Below are 6,000 nucleotides of genomic sequence, written 5' to 3' on the forward strand. Positions count from 1 at the left end.
GCCCTCTAGAACAGAATGGCCTGCTAGATTTTGTGTATGACCCCTTATCTTCTCATTTTGGGCTTTTGCCTTTTTGTGCAGTTTAACCACCTGCTAGTCCCAGTCTGTTCAACTTCACATGTAGGTTGTGCTCCGGACAACTGGTCGGTAAAGACCATAGTGAGTAGGCTGCTAGTGGCTGAGTCCGGGCTTTCTAGGGGAGTGGCAAGTTCAGGGCCTTGGAACCACCACAGGTAGTTTAAGCTGCCAGTCACTAGGGACCTCACTGGTGCCTGGGGGTACAGAACCACTTGCAGAGCAGCTTGTTATGGAAACGGCAGCGTGTGGTTGTCAGAGGGGAATCCAGCTTAAGGCACCCGGGGGGCACCAGGACCGAGCTTCACTCTGCTCAAGGTGCAGGAAGGCTAATGTTTTCACAAACCTGAACAAAAGTGATCAGTTGCGATTGTAGCAGTTGAGGACCTTATATAATATGAGTTTCAGGTGTTATGTAATTCTATTTACCGTTACTGATTTAATTTGCTTTTGGATTAATATGTCAGTAGTTACTTAGAGTTTGAAGTAGCTTGGAAGGCAAAGGCATTCAACAACTTAAAGAAGAAATGCTGTTCTAGACTTCCCTCAGTTACCCTGCTGAATGTACTGCTCTGATAACAAGAATTCTAACCCTTTTAATGCCATGGTAACTGCCCCTGAAAGTGTTTTCCTACAACAAATTTCTATTTTTTGCTTTTAAAGATTGGTTCTGTTCAAACATTACATGGTATATCATAGTGGATAAGAGCACAGAATTTGGGGGCGTGGGGAGATGCCTGAGTGGCTCAGTCAGTTAAGCATCTGACTTGATTTTGGCTCAGGTCATGATCTCACTGTTCATGAGGGCGACACATCAGGCTCTGTGCGCACAGCAAGGAGCCTACCTGGGATTCGTTCTCTCTTTCTCTCTGTCCTTCCTCCTGCTCTTTCTCAAATAAACATTAAAAACACACACACACGCAATTTAGAATTTAAGCATCTCAAGTATGTTGCAGGTCCCTGGCAGATAGCATAGGCTCAATTCCATGGAGAGTCCCACTAACTGCCAAAGCAGATAGTCATACGATGGTGGTTGCTCTGGGAGTGGTCATCCAAGCAGACTCCAGGGGAGAGGCATGCTTTCATGGAAGTTGGTCAGGATTCTCTGACAATCACCTATTAGTGCATTTCATTTTCACAATTCTGTGAGTTGTTACAATGATTAAGACAGAGAAGCACAGGGAAGTGAATCACAGTAGTGGTGATGGAGCCAGTCTTCAGACAAGAGGGTCCAGATTCTAGCTCCTCCAGACATAGCTTTTTGTACAGTTTAGCTCTTAAGTAATAAGGCTAAACCACACATCTGCCCCTTGAAATACACTTCCATCAGTTTTTCCCTGAAATTCAGGTGACCGACTACAAAATGCTGTTCATCATTCTAGCTTGTGTCCCCCAAGTCCCCCAAGGAGGGTCAGCACTCAGAATTGGAGTTGGTCTTTACTTGTCAGCAGTTGAGTCTATAGGGACAAACACCCAGGTGCCCCCGAGTTACAATTAAAGGAAGACAGTTCCTCAAAATGGGGAGTGTGGACATGTTGTAACTGATGTTCTGTAATCTCTCAGGAGACTGTGTCTCACTGTTTGTGGTGTCTAACCTTCCAGACCAGCTGGTTGCTCGGATTGGGCACAGATAGCAACACGGCCACTTACTACCTGGGTGAGACCTTAGGCCAGTCAGCCAGCCTTTCTGGGCCTTGGGTCTTGTGTAAAATAAGTCAATACCTGCCTCGTAGGGTTATTGTCAAGAGTTAAGGTAGTATGTATAAATCAGTTGGCATATAGCAGAAGCTGTTGTGAGTATGTAAATGTCCTGCATAGAGCCATTTGTGTGCTATGGTAGGCTTAAATGTAAGTTTTACTCTGGGGTTTGAGTGCTACTCTTTCCTGGTACAAAAAAAAAAAAGAAAAAAGAAAAAGATGAGGATGGGGGTATTTCCTCCAAAGTTACTGAGTAAGCTTGGGTTCAGGGGATTTTTTGCTGGACTCCCCTTCTTTCAAGAAGTCCCTAAAATCTGAAGAACCGGGCTTTGAGGGGATGCCTGGCTGGCCCAGTCAGTGGAGCAGGCGACTCTTGATCTCAGTTGTGGGTTTGAGCCCCACGTTGGATGCAGAGATTACTTTAAAAAGTAAAATCTTAAAAAAAAAAAAAAAAAAAAAAGAACCAGGCTTTGGAAGTGACAGCAACTTGGAGAGGGACCACTTACAGCTTCCTGTCTGTTCAGGATTTTTCTCTCTCGTCATTCATTCAACGTGCCTGAGTGCTTACCTAGGTAGAGCACAACCTTGAACCAAACAGATACTGTCTTTGCTGCTAAGTGAGCAAAAAGTACGTGTTCCTTCTCCTTCCCCCACTTTGCAGGTAGAAAAAAATCCAGTGCCCTCTCTAATGTTATAAATAGGAAAATAGATTTCTGCCCAATATGACAGTAGAGTGATATTAACTGTGCTTTTCCAAATCATCCCTTATGGCCACTACAAAAATGAGAGGCCGAGATTTGTTCCCCCTGAGGAAATTCTACCCCCTGACCCCACTCCCCAGTATTGAAGAGCACTGGATAAGTTCACAGAGCACAGTGCTCTATGTGTGGGCTAGGGCCTTCTGCATTCGTTACCTGTTAAAAATGCAGATTCCTAAGCTCCACTCACACTTGAACTTAGAGGAGCTCAGAAATTTGCATTCTTACACAGGGAAGGTTAAGGTTCATTGTTCTCAACAGCAGTGGCTTTCAAAGTTTTTTTAAACCACAGTCCACATAAAAACTAAATATGTTACCATTATGCACATACTCACTATTGAAAAATGGTTCATGAAACAATATCCTTACCATAGGCCGTGCATTTGCATTTTATAGTCTTTTGTGTGTATATATTTTTTCCTAATGCTGGTTCTAACTCATTAAATATGCAGTTTAAAAAATGTTGCTCTACAGTGTAGTCAGTCATGTCTCAATAATAAAAGCAGAACTTCTTAGCTAGAAGAGCCCTCAGTGATCATCTGAGTCAGCAGTCCCTGAGACCTAATCCTTGCCGAGTGCTGGACTGTTAACAGGAAAATCACGTGAAATATTTATTTAAAATACAGAGTCCGGGCCCCAACCCCAGAAACCTTAGAAAAGAACACAGGAATATATTTTCAGTCAGCTTCCTAGATGATTTGTACGCACAGCCAGATTTTAAGATTGTAGGATACAACCCCTGCTCTGTGAAGTCCCTTTAGAGTGGCAAAGGATTTGAATTTGTCTGTGCTGTATAGAGGGCAGAGTTTCTCAATTTGTATATCACCTTCAGATTACTTATGAAATACTATTATTCACCAGATGTTTTCCTTAAAAGTCCTAAAAGAACCTGTCACTGCTGAACTTACAGACTTGACATGTTTATTATATTAACATTTTTTAATGTGCTAAAATAAACCTGTGAACTGTCTAAAAACATGTGTCCTGCTAAAATCATTTATTCAATAACTTTTTTGAGTGCCCACTAGATGCTTAGCACTGTTAAGGTACTTAAGGTATATCAGTGAACAAAGACCAAGACCGCTGCCCTCATGGAGCTTCCCTTCTAATGGAGGGAGATGGACAGTGAACAATCATGAGTCAATCATATGCCATAAGATGATGTGTGCTGTGGGAGAAAAGAAGGAGTAGGGTAAGGGGTAGGGAGGGCTCATTGTGATAGGCTCCACTGAAAAAGTAAGGTTTGAGAAGACTTGAAGGAGCTGAGTTGGCCAAAGGGATCCTTGAGGAAGAGCTTCCCAGAGAGGGATCAGCCGGAGGAGGTTGCAGCACAGCAACCAGTATGGCTATGGCAGAGCGAGAGAGGGTGAGGTCAGAGAGCTAAGGGGGCCATGGGGGGCAGTTTGTGTAGGGCTTTGTAGGCCATTAGAAAGACCCTGGCCTTTACTGGGAATGAAACGAATCACTCTTCCCAGAGTTGTGAACAGAGGCATCACGTGATCTGACTTCCACTTAAAACTAACTGCTGGGGAGCACCTGGGTGGCTCGTCAGTTAAGCATCGATTTCCGGCCCAGGTTGTGATCTCACAGTTCGTGAGTTTGAGCTCCACATCAGGCTCTGTGCCTGGAGCCTGCTTCAAATTCTGTCTCCTCCTCTCTGCCCCTCCCCTGCTCATTCTCTCTGTCTCTCTCTCTCTCTCCCTCCCCCCCCCCCCCAAAATAAGCATTAAAAACAACAACAGCAACAACAAAAACAACTCTGCTACATTGAGACTGGAATTTGGGGGGCCTGGGCAGAAGCAGGAAAATTTAGTAACTTAATCCAGGCAGTCAGGTTGGCTCTGATAGGGTGGGAGCATTAGAAGTGGTGAGAAATGGTTGAGTAATGGATACTTTTTAAAGGAAAACCATTAGGACTTTGTTTTGTTTTTACATTAAGATTTCTTTGAATGTTTGAGGGCTATGAAAGAAAGAAAAGAATGACTAAAATTTCTGGCCTAAGCATTAGGAAATATGAAGCCGCTGTTAATTCAGATGAGACAGTATGTAAAGTAGATTTGACAGAAAACTAGGAGTTCCATTTTGGACGTGTTTAATCAAGGTGGCTATTAATCATCTAAGGGAGATGTTGAGTAGGCAGCCTGGAGGCTGGAGTTCGGGCTGCAGATACGTGGGGTGTTCAGTGTAGAGATACTCGAATTTACAGTCTGAAGACCGGGTGAAATCATAAGAGAGTGAGTGTGAAGAGGCCCGGGACCGAACCTCAGGGTATTTCAGCATGAGGATGGCTGAGAAAAGAAAAGGAATTGATTGGCCAAGGAGACCAAAGAGGAGGGACCGGGCAAGTTGGAGAAAAGGCAAGTGTTTGGTATCCTGGGAGTCAGGTGAGAGTGTGGTGGTGGAGGGCCGGATGTGCTGCTGACGCATCAGGTAAAACAAGAAACTTGGGTTGCCCTAGTGACCGGGACTGGGGCGGTGCTGGAGGGGGATAGGAGAGTGGGCTGAAAGAGAGCAGGAGGACAGTGACTGGAGACAGCTCATAGAAACAACCCTGACAAGTTTTGCTGCCCAAGGGGACAAAGGCGGGAGAAACAAGTTTTTTTCCAGTGATTGAGAAAATCCAGTAGAGAGAAAAATTGCTGTGGGTGAGGGGGACACTTGCTGTAGCAACAGCCTTGACTAAGTGGGAGGGTGTCGATTTGGACGGCAGTGTGGCTGGGGCACGGTAGTAAGCCGGGAGGCTGCATATGTGGGTGCAGATGTGTATGTGGGCGATGGAGATGTATGGAAGTTCTCTTCCGTGTGAAGGGGGAGAAAAAGAAGAGGGGAAGAGGAGTGGGAGGGTTTCCGCACCAGGTATGGGGAGCACCACTGAAGGACAGGGGCCCTGCAACAGCGCCCACAGGCGAAGAAGCAGGTTTGAGAGGTAAAGAGCTGTGTTTGAGATCACACAGCTGGTTAATGGCAGAGCCAAGCCTAACCCAAATTGCCTAGTCTCCTGGCCTGGTACTTGATAGATCCACGTGGAACTGATCTTTTCCAAGATAGGATTCTCTTGGCTCTCCTGGTAGCATGTCAACCTGCAGGACTATTCCGAAAATAGAGAGCTACCCTCTCTCTCTCTCTCTCTCTCTCATCTCTGCTCTTGGTGTCTCCATTCTGTCTTGGCGGTCTTCTAGCCCTGCTCTGTATTTTTGTCCTCTGGATCAGTGATGATCAAACTGAAGAGTGCATCAGAGTCTCCTATAAGATTTGTAAAACCTAGATTTCTGAGACCTCATCCTCAGAGTCTCTGATTCAGTAGATCTGGCCTAAGAATTTGCATTAAAAAAATTTTTTTTTCATGTTTATTTCTGAGACAGAGACAGAGCATGAGTGGGGGTGGGGCAGAGAGAGAGAGGGAGACACAGAATCGGAAGCAGGCTCCAGTCTCTGAGCTGTCAGCACAGAGCCCGATGCGGGACTCAAA

The sequence above is a fragment of the Acinonyx jubatus genome, chromosome C1 (assembly GCF_027475565.1).
Source record: "Acinonyx jubatus isolate Ajub_Pintada_27869175 chromosome C1, VMU_Ajub_asm_v1.0, whole genome shotgun sequence".
NCBI classification, from domain to species: domain Eukaryota; kingdom Metazoa; phylum Chordata; class Mammalia; order Carnivora; family Felidae; genus Acinonyx; species Acinonyx jubatus.